Raw genomic sequence first — 14,873 nt, forward strand, 5'->3', positions numbered from 1 at the left:
TTTAGCGTCCATATCGTACAGCCGACGACAACTTCTGGACATCGGCTCCGGCATTCCAGACATCTTTATCGACGCAATACCGTGAGATCTGCTGGACTGGGGAGTCCACCCTGTCAACTACAGACACTGAGGTGAGGTCTCAGACTGTTCTTGTTGTCAGACACGTCATTACTAAGTGTCTGTTACATTATCATTCTATGGAATCAATGATACTTGCACAGAAATGGTCAATAATTGAGACAGACAATGTACATTATCTTCCAATCAATTCTGATATAATGTGTGTGTGTGTGTGTGTGTGTGTGTGTGTGTGTGTGTGTGTGTGTGTGTGTGTGTGTGCGTGCGTGTGGTGGCAGGGGGGGCTGCTCTGTCTGCACCCAGTGAATATGTTTCCATCCTCAATTCCTGACCCACCTGGCCTTAGATCAGCTCACATAATACTGCACTAACCCAATAGCTATCAAATACATTATACCAGACGTAGAAATCCAGTGACTACAAATGTATCCATGGTTGCTTGCTCCCCTGTTGAGAGCAACTATAACTCTCACTCATGAATTCTTATCATAATGCACCTCAGTGATCATTTGGCTGCATGCATTTATTTATATTTCTCATTCAGGCTGAATGGATGTGACCTCACGGAGAGATGCTGTGAAGCGTTGGCCTCAGCTCTCAGCTCAAACTCCTGCCACCTGAGAGAGCTGGACCTCAGTAATAATGATCTAGGTGACGGGGGGGTGAAGCTGCTCTGTGCTGGACTGGGGAGTCCACACTGTCAACTACAGACACTGAGGTGAGGTCTGAGACTATTCTTGTTGTCAGACACATCATTCCTAAGTGTCTGTTACATTATCATTCTATGGAATCAATGATACTTGCACAGAAAGGGTCAATGATTGAGACAGACAATGTACATTATCTTTCAATCAATTACTAAATAATGTGTGTGTGTGTATGTGTGTATGTGTGTGTGTGTGTGTGTGTGTGTGCGTGTGTGTGTGTGTGTGTGTGGTGGGGTAGGGGGGGGGGGGGGGGGTTCACTCTCTCAATAACGTTTCTTTCTACAATTCCTCACCAATCTGGCCTGAGATCAGCTGATGGGGCTCCACAATAATTCACTAACCAATCTAACATATTGCTTGCTCCCCTGTTGAGAGCAACTATAACTCTCACTCTTGAATTCTTACACCACAGTGATGGTTTGGCTGCATGTATTTATTTGTATTCCTCATTCACATGTGGCCATTCAACTGCCAAATGAAGAGGATTTAAAGCTGCACATGTACATTAGAGAGGAATAATCAGATTATTGATATCAGATGGAGTGACACTATTTCCCCAGGTGGTCATTCTGTGGAGTCCCAGAGGAAGGCTGTGTTTCTCTGGCTTCAGCTCTGAGGTCTAAGCCCTCTCACTTGAGAGAGCTGGACCTCAGCTACAATCACCCAGGAGCCTCAGGACTGTCTCTGCTCTCTGCTGTACAGAAAGATCCACTCTGTAAACTACAGACACTGAGGTAAAGGCTGAATATGTGGCTGGACGCATCAATGACATTAATGCACTGTATCTATTTTCCACATGATTGTGAGTGTCTCATTCAACCTCTGTGGGTTCTTATGGTTGATATAGTGTGGACCATGGTGGAGAGTGCAGGCTCAAACCTGGGCTGATCAAATGTAAGTCACCAAGGCTGTAGAGAATAGGACTGTGATATTACTCAAGAACCAGGGTACAGCAGAGTTCAAACAGTGCACCAGTATTGTGTTCATATGTAAATCTAAAATATTAGCAAATGTGAATTAGTTGTTTCCCTTGTAAAACATTTTAAATTAATAAGTAATATTTTGTGAAAAAATGAATGTTGCCATAACAAGATCACATTGTGAATATTGTAATTTATTCAATTGTATTAATTTGATGATTATTTTTGCACTCTCAATCAGATGCCTGTGAGCTCACACTGGACCCAAACACAGCACACAGACGCCTCTCTCTGTCTGAGGAGAACAGAAAGGTGACATGTGGGAGAGAGGAGCAGCCGTATCCTGATCACCCAGAGAGATTTGAGGACTATGCACAGGTGCTGTGTAGAGAGGGTCTGACTGGGTGCCGTTACTGGGAGGTAAAGAGGAGTGGGGGAGGAGCTGATATAGGAGTGACATATAAAGGAATCAGCAGGAGAGGAGGGGGTTATGACTGTAGGTTGGGATACAATGACAAGTCCTGGAGTCTGTACTGCTCTGATGGCAGTTACTCCGCCTGGCACAATAAGAAGAGGACTGTCATACCTGTCCCCTCCTCTGGCTCCCACAGAGTAGGAGTGTATCTGGACTGGCCGGCCGGCACTCTGTCCTTCTACAGCGTCTCCTCTGACACACGGACCCTCCTGCACACATTCCACTTCACATTCACTGAGCCGCTCTACCCAGGGTTTTGGGTTGGGTATGGCTGTTCAGTGACCCTGTGTAAACTAGTCTCAGGGAGATCACACTGAACACCAAAGTCTCAAAGATGATGGACTGATGATGATCCAACTGAGATGTTGGATGTACAGATGTTCCCTCTCCCAGTGTGTAGGGTGTAGGATTGTTGTGTGTAGTTATATTATTTTTTACTATATATATATATATAATATTATATTAAATTAAATAAAATGCATCTGATAGTAAAATAGACTGCAATAGAGTGACAAAAAATAGAAGCTTACATGTTTTTTTGTTTTTTTGATGGAAATGCATCTGACAATCCAGATGAATGATTAGATGATCAAATCAGACTGATGATGAACTCTGAGAATAACACAGGAGAGAGTGTCTGTATGTATATAAGAGTTGGTTAGATTGGGTGTTTGAGTTGTGATGCTGGATCACGTTGCTGTGTGTAAGATAGCAGGGAGTGGATGTGAAGACAGCTCTCCTTCTCTGTCAGTACAACATGGACATGTTCTGTAATTCACTTTCCATAGATTCCTTCACCTGTCTCTCTATCCAACGTACATGTTGTTCCTTCTCCTGTCTGTATGTGTATGTAAGAGTTGGTTAGATTGGGTGTTTGAGTTGTGTCACCGAGGGTGAGTCTAGTACGGCCTTTCCCCGGCCTGAACACCATTCCCAACATTCCCCAGTTAAGCACGGCAGGATCGGCCCGAGGTTTGAGAGCAACCTTGGTGAATCACCATGACACTGCTAGAAAGACAAAAAGCTTAGCAGCCGGGGGCCCGACCTGACGAGGGACACCGCGGCTGAGGATGTTCCTGAAACACATTTTATCTTCCATCTATCCCTCAAATAGGTGCAACTGCATAACTGCTTATGAATGATAAGTTGATTAAAATATGTGTAACTTCATAACTGCTTAAGAGGAACTAGAGTGTGAGTGTATGACCCCGTGTCAACATGTCTGCTTAGGCCTCATTATGATGACGGCATGCTACCAATGAAAGTACTAAGAATATAAGAATACCAATGTTTGATTGTGTAATCTTACTCAGGGATGATTACTGATGTATGATACTATATTACTGACGTTTATTTTGATGATACAGAGTTTTATTATTGCATATAAGGGGATATTATATAGGGCCTTCGGGGTGAAGTATGTCAGGTGGTGGGAATCCCCAACAAAAAGTACTACTGTGTCCATAATCAAGTATGAGAATGATAACAATGATTAAGTGTAACAATGTGAAGTATAGAGTGATTTATTGGTTTTGATCTATTGATATGTGTGATTACTATACTGTATTACTGTTTGGATGTATTGTATTGATGTTGATGAGGTTTTGTAACACTGAGAGTTGAGGGACAGAGAAAGTTCCTTAAAAGGACTTCCCCAAAAGCACTTCCTTATTTACTTTAGAAGGAAGCTACTTAGCTACTAGCTTAGCTTAGCCACGGTTCTAGCTAATCGCTCAAAGGGTTAAACACCGCTCTGTTTGTAGACAAAGAAGATGTCACATGTGAGGAATCTTGGCTCTGTTAGTAAACAGAGAGGATCACGTGGGAGGAATCTTGGCTCTGTTAGTAAACAGAGAGGATCACGTGGGAGGAATCTTGGGTCTGTTAGTAAACAGAGAGGATCACGTGTGAGGAATCTTGGGTCTGTTAGTGAACAGAGAGGATCACGTGGGAGGAATCTTGGCTCTGTTAGTAAACAGAGAGGATCACGTGTGAGGAATCTTGGCTCTGTTAGTAAACAGAGAGGATCACGTGTGAGGAATCTTGGCTCTGTTAGTAAACAGCGAGGATGTCATATGGGAGGAGTTTTGGATCAAAAGCAGAGTATAAAAAGAGCTCCCTGGAGCAGCACAACGGTCATTCCCCGCTGAGGAGCGTTAAAACCTGAAGAACCGGAGCAGGACGGAGCGTGTTGGATACCTTACCCCGGGGTGGAACTGGAGCTCTCATAGTCTGGTGCCCGAGAATTTCTCCGTGGCCGGAGTTCACACTCTGATCAAATCCTGACTAACGGACTCGCCACTGCATTGCAACAGAGGACCTGGCGGACCTTTCTTTGAGGAAGAACGGACTTAGAGGAAAAGCTGAGACCGGTAGAGCAGTTTCAGGGGGCAAAGCTGAGACACTCTGCGGGAATCAGAGTCCCTCGGCCAGGGGAGCATAACACCGGCTCTTTACCACAGCCGTGGCGGAAAGAGGAACCGGCTTCACTCGACGGAGAGGAACTGGGACTTCTCTAAATTTCACAGACAAGTAGATTAGGCAGAGTAGGTATAGAGGTAGAGATTTTATTCTTTTCTAATTTTTCTAATTTTTATATTTTCATCATTTTAATATTTTAATACTCTGTCTGTAACCCATTTTTATGATAACTTAGCTATGCTGTAATGCTTTAAGCCATTATTAAACAATCTAACCTGCATTTAAAGTAACAGTTTTCGAAACTCAATTTTTTAAAATGTTATTTTTATTGAACTATTCCATTCATCAAAAGTATTTCTACCTCCTCCTAGTGACATAAAAGGTTATAGATTACTGTGCATATTTCATCATAGGATCAGAATGGTTATATCTAGCCCATCATTACCTCCTTTGGGTAAATTGTACTTACCGATAAATACCTTTCAGCAACCACACCAACTTGCACTCATATAAGATTAGAGCAGTCATTAACCATAGAGGTTACCCACTTCTGTGTACGGTTTTCGGGGGAGTTTTCAGTTCAACTGAAGTGGGTAAAGTAAGTCAATGGAGGAACTATGGGACGTAGACTGTTAACAGCGGAGTGAGTCTAATCGACACCAACCTACACAGGACTTGTTAGGAAGTAGCTTACAGGGTAAGACCCTGCAGGCTGAGGTCCATACCTGTTAGACAGAGGGTTGGTCCGGGGTCCTGTACAGGGTAAGACCCTGCAGGCTGAGGTCCATACCTGTTAGACAGAGGGTTGGTCCGGGGTCCTGTACAGGGTAAGACCCTGCAGGCTGAGGTCCATACCTGTTAGTCAGAGGGTTGGTCCGGGGTCCTGTACAGGGTAAGACCCTGCAGGCTGAGGTCCATACCTGTTAGACAGAGGGTTGGTCCGGGGTCCTGTACAGGGTAAGACCCTGCAGGCTGAGGTCCATACCTGTTAGTCGGAGGGTTGGTCCGGGGTCATGTACAGGGCCTGAACTGCCGGGAGACAAGGTGTCATGATCATCAAAAAAACCCTGAAACACTTTCGTGTTTTTTTTCGCGTGTAACTTTTAAATAAAGATTAACTTGTTTTTACTTATGCTGTTTCTTTCATGGAAATCCTGATAGTTCACGTATCGTCTGTGCTCTGTCGTAGAGCTGGGCATCTTCGGCTCATCGAGATACAAGGAGACCTCCTTCACCTCACGGAGGAGGTGAAAGTGAGAGGTGATTTGTATTATTACTCTCCAGGACCAGCTGAGAGAGCATCTCCTACAGCTCGACCCCTCCCTTTACTAGACTGGTCCCCAAACCGGTGGTCAGATAATACAAAGAAAAACAGGCTCGCGGCTGAGAGTGTCACTCCCCAGGTTTTCCCCCCGTTGGTGTAAAATGGCTTGAAAGAGGAAAAATGTGCTAAACATAAATAAATAAATAACATTGATGGTACTTGATAATAATACGCACAGCACATAATATTATTGGAATACTATATGCAATATATGCCATTTAACTGACGCTTTTATCCAAAGCGACTTATATTGCAGTGAGTGCATACATTTCAGTATATATGGTCCCAGCGGGAATCAAACCCACAACCTTAGTTAAAAATGTTGTCCCCCACAACTGAGTTACCCACACATACACACACACACACACCCACACATACATACACACACACACACACACACACACACACACACACACACACATACACATACATACACACACACACACACACACACACACACACACACTGTTACGAACCCCCCCCCAGATACTACTTCTAGGGATATAAAAGGGGGGAGAAACGTAACATACTGTATCTGTGTATGCGGCTGAGACCCGCTGGTGCGGTGGTAGTGCAACACACACAACTACTGAGTATAAAATTAAAATAAGACAGATTTATTAGAAATATATACAACAAACAACCAGACAACATGGGGGAAACATAGAGAGGGAACTAAGGGGAGGACGCCAGACGGCGCCAAATAAATGAAAACAAAAATAACCCCAAAGCTAATTTCTAGTCCTATCTGTTCTAACTACGAAAACATCGGCTAAGTAACTAACTAAATCTTGCCCGCCTACCCTAGACCCAAAATACAAGAGGTGGCGCCCGCCTGGGGAAGCTAACCTAATGTATATAACAAGACCAACCTGCGTGATTGGGCGTCTTACCTGCCTAACTCGCCCTCCCTTGGGGCTAACTACAGGTGTGGCAGCGAACACAATGGTAGGACAGACACTAACAGAACAGTCGGATACGAGGATTACAATTGACAGATGAAAAACCGCTACGATGCTACCACACCCCTCTCTCTTCCTGAAGAGTGCGCGGGACTTTTAAACAGAGATGGACGATGGTCTGATACGTTGATGGAGGCCGCCAGGTGAACCCATTGGTCGAAGGGCAACAGGGGGAGTGACGGACGAAACGATGATTGACAGGGGGATGAACCAATACCTGGGAGAGAGACAGAGGGAAAAACAAACAGACAAACGACACCACACGCACACAAATGTGGGGACGTAACACACACACACACACACACACACCCACACATACATACACATACACATACACACCCACACACACATACACACCCTCACACACACACACACAGCCAGCAGAGGGAGGAAGTCAGCAAGATGATTTACATGACCAGTTCCTGGTCATAGTCCAGTTCATTACACACAACACAGAGAAAGAAGCAGATTCCTCTCAGGAGACGGAACCTTAACCTCGATAGTAACGCAAATACACAGAAGCTGATTTCCGTTACCAAAAGGTAAGAATCTTACAGAAATATGACAGCGCTTATTTTTTAGGTTGTTTTTATTGCTGTTGTTGTTGTTGAGGTTATTTTTGTTCAAATGTGTAGCTCACGGTATGAGGAAACAAGTCAAGTACACAAAAGTCTTCATTGTTAGGCTGGTTTTTAGCAGACGCCTTTGTCCAAAGCGACTTACAACATACATTTAAATAGATGACCATGAGTGATATTGTTATGCAAATACGTATTTAGACCTTGGTATGATGTTTAGACTGCAGTTTTTACTCAAGCTTAGCCAGGACTTTGTTAGCCAGCTACCTAGCGTTTGTTTCTTCTACTTATATACCTTTTCTGATTATTAAGTGTTACTGTAAGCTTACGGTAATTCTCGTTGAGTTTGTTACGTTTGGCAGTGTAGGTTAAGTTACATCATGTTCGCTATCTTTTGTGTTAGCTAACTGCTCACATTAGCAAATTGGCTAGGTGAGAACATGCCTCCACGTGTTAGCTGCGTGTGAGTTGGTATTGCAAAATCCTGATATGAGGACTGTTCATATCTGTAACTTCAATTGTGGGTATCAGACCCACAGAAAACGTTTCAACTTTTTACTTGGAATAGTTAGTGGAGCAGCTAGGAGATGTTTTCTCCTCAAAATGAATGAAAAGCAACAGGCACATGCATGGTGAAAATCCTCATTGTTTCATGATTCTCCTGTAAATCGATAGCTTGTTGGTCACAAATCAATTGTAGTTTTCAATAATAGGCTACTGTGCAAATTCAAAAGGATTTTAAGGTTTGTAGAAAGGATGACTTTACATAAATTATATAAGTTCTTCATATAAAAACTACCTCAGTATCACTGCACTGTGATAGTGATGCATATTCTTAATCTTGACACTTACGTTTTTATTTTTTTATTCACAGCAGGCGGTAAACCTCACCTTGTTTCACTCTCTTCACATTGATAAGCACTGTCATGTTTTACAGAGGCATTATGATTCTGGCTCCTATTTGGACTGTGTTGGCCTGGCTTGATTAACAAATAGTTATTCAATTATATCCTTTTACAGGAAATGCTGGTTAAAGTGGAGATCCGAGGAGTGCAGGAATACATTAGAGTTCCACAGACTGATCAAGTCTTTCAATATTCAAGAAGTTCCTTCAAGAAAGTTTGTAGTTTATTTTATTTATGGAAATAGTTTTGCATTTAATGTTATCACTGTAGTTGAACATGCAATCTTAAATATTCTGCAAATACAGTGATTAGTTTGCAGGTGCTAGTGTCCCATAGGTATTACACAAACTGTTCTATCAGCAAATAGATTAATATTGTATTAATGCAATGTACTGTACTTTTGATTCTCCTAGTAACAGAGAAGTTTAGTCTGGAAGAGAGTTTCAGTGGGGGCGAGCTAAGCTTGACTGATGTGTCAGGAACAGAGGTGGGTGGAGATGTCTTCGATGAGCTTGTAAAGTCAGGTGTCTTGACCTTCATGGTCCCTTTTCCAGTAGGTAAGGAACGTACTTGAAAAGGCAGGGGTTTTGATGAGGTATCACAGGCAGTGTGAATCCTGAGAGGCACATAGTGTTTTGTCAAATATTGTCATTATCATTTTGGAGGCCTCAAACTGTTATCATTTGATATTCTATTGATCATTATCTTTGGCACACATATTATCCATCCATATTATTTATCCAATGTGTAAAAGATAATATACCGTACTATACCGTAAAAAAAATAAAATAATAATAATTCTTCCATTTATTTGTTTTAATGCTTTTGTTACTGATGAATACATGTACATTTAAATTAATTTTGTCTGCCATTTTGTAGATCTGGATGTTAAGCTGGTCGAAAATGAGGCATTCTCATCTGTCGTGACTGCACTGTCCCCCGCTTCATCCCATTCATCCTTGGTAGTGGCGGAGACTCCACTATCCCCAGCTTCATCCCATTCATCTGATTCTACAATTGTCCTTGAGTCCACAAGAAAGAGGAGAAACCCATCAGGGTTAATGGATCAATATGAAGCAAAACAGGTAAGCTTTGAAAAAATACATTTAAAATCCTCAATTAAGTCATTTTTATTATTGATAATATCTTTAAATATATATCTGCAGAAGAATATTGGGTATTCTGTATAAAGTAATGCCATAGAAAAGTGAATTGTTTTTTGGGGGGAAAAAATCACAAAAATCCTCTTTTAAATTTCCATAAGCAAGCTTCCTTACAAGCCTCCATTGTAACATGTTTTGTCAGAAAGTTGAACATGTTCTGAGGGCCAATCAGAAGGGTGAGAAATCTTTAAGGAGTATGACAAGACAAAAACACTACCGGATGCAACACGTAAACAGATGGTGAACATCCTGGTTGCAGATATGATGGAGTTACATAGGTAAGAATGTATCTCCATCTTCTCTCCCTTGCAAAACATACACACTTACAAGGTGGGCTCAAGCATAAACTATGATTTGTTTTGAAAGGAGGATTCCACCGTCAAGTGTGAGAACCAATTATGCACTGGGAATTGTGACACTTTTTCCGTACCTCCAAGATCCATTCTCCAAACAAGGATATGTAAGTTCTTGTTTTCTATGTGAAAACCCAAACCATTGTATTTTCTATACTTTTTTACTTTCCTTGTTTGTATTTAAATCCTGTTTCAGATGAGTATATAGGTTTCTCAGCCTTGTATTTCCCACTAGTTTTTGTAAAGTTTTATATTGTCAGTGTCTAAACTTATTGTGTTGAGTAATTGATATGAATATGTGTGCCTTGGTTTTGTTGTCTTAAACAGGAACACTACTATGATCCTGAGGGTAACACTGGCTACATTGCATGGAGGATCAAGACGGTTCAAAGCAACACCTCTGCTGGCTCCCGGGGTCATTCCAAGACAGTTATTCAGGATGGTCCAAAAACCAGATGAGAATCTTTGTTGGCCTGTGAACAGCTATTTGGTGAGGAGTGCAGGGAGGCGATATCTACAATCAGACATTCAACTGATGAATCTGTGGTCAGAGACAAAATGAGAGTGACTTTCGAGTATCGACAGAAGATGGTCCATGATGAGGATGCATCATCATCAGTCCTGGATGTGTTCCTTCATTTCCTTGATGTGCCTGGATTGGTAAGAAAATCTTTAGCTTTTGTAGTAGTTTCAGTATTTGACCCCACCATTTCCCTTTGTCATCTATACTTAAATCTGTATATCAAAATATTGTCTCCTTGTTTTTAGATCGACCAGGATTTCTCCATGATGTTTGGTGACGAAGTGTCTCAGAAATTCCTGGCAAAGTGGTCAACATTCTTCAAGCCAAAAGTCATCGCAGACTGCAAGACTCTTCCACCAAATCAGTACATTGTTGAGCTTCTGTCAGGAACTGAACCTCAACCTGAGGACAACCACGGTCAGTAAAGACGGTTTTGTATTTCCAAAATATTTCATTAGTGTTCATTAGTTCATTAGTGTTCATTAGTGTCTAATTTCATTCTTTTGTGATGTCTTTAGGATGGGACAGTGATATGTCGTCAATCCTTTTGCTGCTGCATCTGCTCCCTCCGACCTCAAGAGGCCAGAAAAAAACAGCCAAGATCAGTTCAGCTCAAGCAGCCAGCCATCTTGTGAGATATCTTAAGGTATGCAAAAGTTAATTTTTAAACCTCAGATGTGCACTTTGAGGTGCAGATTACTTTGGAATTCTGAGACATACATCATCTCATTTTGTTCATTCCATCTGTAAATAAGCTGTGATGAAACGCTTGGTGATAAAAAACCATGCAAAGAGTTTAATTTTCATATTTACTTTGTCCCTTTTCTGACCTACAGGAAGGAGCCAGTGTGACTACCTTCCTTGAGACTGCTGACACAAAACAACCATTCCTCCTCTGCATCGGTGAGCAAAGGAATGATATCCAACGGTTCTACCTTGTTATCGACCGAAAACCGATACCATGCAAGGCACATACATCAGTGGCAGCTTTTGATGAACTGTTCAAAACTCACTACGTCTTCAGTCTTTCATGTGACGAAGCTCTTTGTAATTTCTACACATTTATCCAAACCACAATTTACAACATCGATATCGGAAGAGCAAAGGAGAGCCCACGTGTTAAAGAACTTAGAGCACGACTGCTGCAGCGAGAGGACTGCATTTATAAACAGCCTTCAAGATGTTCACATGTTTTGAATGTAAAGCGCACCACAAAAATTGTTTGGTTCTTTGTCACCATCTAAAATTTCAACATGGTCTATATCCTGGCAAAACATTACGTTTAAAATGTGGAGAGCTAGGTTGTCCATTATCATGTTGTACTACAAGTGGCTTTCAAAAGCACCACAACAAGGTGCATAGTCACAGCATGGATCAAGAGGTTGATACTAATCAGTATCTAATACATCTTGCAGCTCTATTCTACACTGAAGATCTGAAGACATATGGTTTTGATGTGATACTAAAGCCTCTTATTGATGACCTGAAAATCTTAGAAACCGAAGGAATACAGCTTCCTTGTTTTGAACAACCATTGTTTGGCTCAGTTATTCAAGTAACAGGAGATAATCTGGCTTTAAATAGCACATTTCTGTAGGTTTTGTTTAATGAGTAAGGAAGAAGTGCAATCTGTATTTACTGAGAATCATCCTGGGTTAATTTTCCGTTCCAAAGAGGGTCATACTGAACATTGTAGGGCACTAAATGAAAATCCTGAACTGCGGTCATTATATGGTGTTAAAAAGTAATGTGTGCTCAATACATTAGAGTATTTCCATAACACTGATAACTATGCTGTTGATATAATGCATGATTTGCTAGAGGGTGTGGTACAGTATGAACTTAAGCTGGTTTTTGAGTACCTTGTTAAACAGGGCTATGTCTCTTTGAACTCATTGTCAGACAGGATACAGAGCTTTAATTACGGTTACACAGAACATAAAAACAAACCAAGTGGGTTAAAGATGGATGATAAGAGCAAACACCTGGGTCAGAATGCCGTCCAGTCATGGTGTCTTCTGCACAACACTCCACTTATATTGGGTGATGTCATTAAAAGGGATAACAGTCACTGGAACTTTCTGCTGCTTCTAATACAGATAGTCAATATAGTGTTTTCCTACACCATAACCGATGGGATGATATCTTACTTGAAACATCTGATCTGTGATCACCAACATCTGATCTGTGATCACCATACTCTGTTCAAAGCATTGTTTCCCGACAAGAAGTTGATCCCCAAGCACCATTTGATGATACACTATCCGAGATGCATGCAAAAAATTGGCCCTCTTATCCATATGTGGTGCATGCGATTTGAAGCCAAACACACATTTTTCAAAAGATGTGGTAAAGATTTCAAAAATCTCACCAAACCATTGGTGAAGCAGCATCAGCGCCAACTGGTGTTTCAATTTGAAAATTATTGTTTTAGATTATTTGAATTTGGTCCTACAACATCAAAAACAATCAGCACCTTGCAAGGTGGGGAAGAACTTAGTCAGACATTATATTTAGAAGCATGTTCAAGTGTTTCAAGCACCAACTGGGTCAGAAATGATGGTACTGAGTACCAGGTTGATTTGTTCATATGCACTGGATGTACCGATGATCTCCCTGCTTTCAAAAAGATCTGTGATATTATTATATATGAAGAGCGTGCTTTCATAATAGCCTGTAATGTAGAAACAATGTACTATGATGACCACTTTAATGCCTACTGTATAGAAGACCAAATGGATGAGTTTTCTGTTATCTGCGTGGATGAACTGACTCATTTCAAACCATTTGACAAGCAGTGCTCTAATGAGAATAGTCACAAAGCATACATAGTGCCCTATTCTTATATGTAGAAAAGTTCTCAGTAAATACAGATTGCACTTCTGTCACAAAGTTGTCGCAGTGAAGTTGTTACATTATTTTTCATTTATTATTTTGAATAAATAAGCCTCAAAGTCTGGTACTATTCTGCGACATATATCATCTAATTTTGTTCATTCCATCTGTAAATAAGATGTGATGAAATGCTTAGTAATAAAACCATGCATATTTACTTTGTACCTTTGCTTACCTACAGAAGGGAGCCAGTGTGACGTGTACATTTAAATTGTCTTTGTTTTGTCTGCCATTTATCTGCCATCAAGATCTGGATGATATCTAAATAAAACATGTTTTTCATAAAGCAATCAACTTGTATGTCATTCTTATTTTTAATTGGTTTATCTCCGAATTATTGAAATATTTAAATGTTTTATTTTAATTGTATAGTAGCATATTTTGACTTTATAGTGTTAATGAGGCAACTCCTTTTATAGAAATTCAAATCACACTGAGAGAGTTAATTTCTAACACTAAGCACTGGAGTTGAAAACATGTAACACTGGTAAATGTTAAGCAGTGTTACATTTCAACTATAGAAAGAGTTGATATTAACTCAATTATAGTGTAAACATGGCAACACTTTCCAAAGTGTTAAATTCACTCTGTGGGGAGTGGACCCCTCCGGACACTTTAAAAGTGTTGAAATTAACTCTATTAGAAGAGTTAATTTGAGTCTGTCGATTTTGCTGTGTAGTGATTCAACTACTAGTGATTCGACTACTAGTGATTCAACTACTTGTGATTCAACTACTAGTGATGATTCAACTGCTAGTGATGATTCAACTACTAGTGATTCAACTACTAGTGATTCAACTACCAGTGATTCAACTACCAGTGATTCAACTACTAGTGATTCAACTACTAGTGATTCAACTGCTAGTGATGATTCAACTACTAGTGATTCAACTACTAGTGATTCAACTACTAGTGATTCAACTACTAGTGATGATTCAACTGCTAATGATTCAACTACTAGTGATTCAACTACTAGTGATGATTCAACTACTAGTGATTCAACTGCTAGTGATTCGACTACTAGTGATTCAACTACTAGTTATTCAACTACTAGTGATGATTCAACTGCTAGTGATGATTCAACTACTAGTGATTCAACTACTAGTGATTCAACTACCAGTGATTCAACTACCAGTGATTCAACTACTAGTGATTCAACTACTAGTGATTCAACTGCTAGTGATGATTCAACTACTAGTGATTCAACTACTAGTGATTCAACTACTAGTGATTCAACTACTAGTGATGATTCAACTGCTAATGATTCAACTACTAGTGATTCAACTACTAGTGATGATTCAACTACTAGTGATTCAACTGCTAGTGATTCGACTACTAGTGATTCAACTACTAGTTATTCAACTACTAGTGATGATTCAACTACTAGTGATGATTCAACTACTAGTGATTCAACTACTAGTGATTCAACTACTAGTTATTCAACTACTAGTGATGATTCAACTACTAGTGATGATTCAACTACTAGTGATTCAACTACTAGTTATTCAACTACTAGTGATTCAACTACTAGTGATTCAACTACTAGTGATGATTCGACTACTAGTGATG

Source organism: Argentina silus (assembly GCF_951799395.1).
Source record: "Argentina silus genome assembly, chromosome: Y".
In the NCBI taxonomy this organism is placed as follows: domain Eukaryota; kingdom Metazoa; phylum Chordata; class Actinopteri; order Argentiniformes; family Argentinidae; genus Argentina; species Argentina silus.